A 1,864-nucleotide genomic window follows, 5' to 3' on the forward strand; every position below is an offset into this window, starting at 1 on the left:
AGATTCGAACATTCGCGTTCGAGGCGGAATTACGAGTGACGGACATCTGTCACTGGATTTCATTAAAACCCTTTCCACGTCCCGCGACATCTCTCCGCGTCTGGCCGGGCTGGACCGCCCGGATTCGTGCACACCCCGTGACTCATTCATTATTCATTCCTCCAATTCATCACGGAGCCGAGCGACCATCGCGCACGGGCCGTGACGCGGCAGCAACGGGCCAATTTCGATTCACACTCCGCTCGCGAAAATGGAACACCTTCCACGGAATTTCCACCGTACTCCCGTTCTGTACAATTATACTGACCGAGATAATAATAAGTTCAATCATTTTACGAGAACATTAAGATTCTCCGTCGCGGTTTCATTAAATGTTCTTAAATAATAGTAAGATGTACATGTATAATGATTATTAATTATCATTCAGTGTTTTGTCTGACAACTGAAGAACCATAAATTATTTTTCTTTAATCTTGCCTGTTTCCGGATTACAAATTTGGAAAATGTGAATTCGTCAGAAGGGAAATAAACCAACACGGATTTATTCTTGTGACTGGTTTTATCATAAGTACACGCCGTATCGCGTCGTTCAAAGGGCATAGGTAACCGCGAAAAAGAGAAGCGTACGTGCGTAAATACATACGTGGTTCGTTCGAGGGCCGATATAGGTGGGGGTGATAGCGACGGCGGCGGTGGTAGTGGTGGTAGCGGTGGTGATGGCAGTGGCGGGTGGAGCGGCTTCCCCGAGAGCCTCGTAAAATGGAAATCAATTACATCTACACTTAACCACTTAAACTGGTTTCGCCACGGTCCTAAAGGCCGTTTACTCGCTGCGTGGGGATGAGCAACGCGTATGGTCGGGTACACGCAGAGCCGGAGAGAACACGTCTGGAGAGTTGCGCGGCCGGGAGGAGGCGAGGAAGTTACTTTTCGTTTAGGCGCAACAAGGAAACGCTGCGGCGGCGGTATACGATTACGTAGCCAGCCGGTGAACACCGCTAGAGGCTTCATATCTTCTCCCTTCTCTTTGCTTCTTCCTTCTGATCCTCCACCCTCCTGGTTCCATTCCGCGCTTTCCATCTTCTCTCCACCTCGGCTCCTTTCTCTGTACCAGTCCCTCTTACGCTGCTCTTCTTTCCTTCCACCATCTACCCTCCCTCCTCTTTACCTCTTCCTCCTTTTTTCTCCACCCTCCTGGTCCCATCTTCTCCTCGCTTCTCTCTCCTGCCTTTTCCCTTTCCCTCACACAGTACCCTCGTTCTCTCTCTCTCTTTCTCTCTCTCTTTCTTTCTCTCTGTCTCGGTTTGCGGCGAGCGGCAGATCATTCGTATCAACATAATTACAAGCTCGGGAGCCGCCTCTCTGTTTCTCTCACCTCGCTCCACCCATCACGACGTAACACACGATCGCTTTCGCGCCCCGGTGAAACCTTTCTCTTCTTCTTATTATTATTCTTCCTACCTTGCTTCTTATCTTCTGTCTACGAGGACGCGTTGATGCGAACACGACTCGATACCCACACGATACACTTCTCATGTACGCCAAACGATTTTTAAGATACACAGGACGCCGCATGGCGCGCCGGATACGCGTTCGATTACACGGAACAGCGGATTCACTTTCCCACGCGTTCTTAACAAATTCTTTTGTTCGGGGCTCACTTTGAGACTTTTTAAATCACTTTCCGTGTTTTGTTCTTAGAGGAATGGAAACATCGTTTAAGGATGTATAGGCTATACATTTAAACAATGCTAAACATGAATTTCTTATTATAAATTCCTATTACTATTAAAAAGCTAAAATTATAGTGATTGCACATTTTTCATAGGTAATAGTATCACCTACAACTTATATTCGAAGTATT

This window comes from Ceratina calcarata, unplaced genomic scaffold (genome assembly GCF_001652005.2).
Source record: "Ceratina calcarata isolate Rehan_Ccalc_2016 unplaced genomic scaffold, ASM165200v1 scaffold334.2, whole genome shotgun sequence".
Lineage (NCBI taxonomy): Eukaryota > Metazoa > Arthropoda > Insecta > Hymenoptera > Apidae > Ceratina > Ceratina calcarata.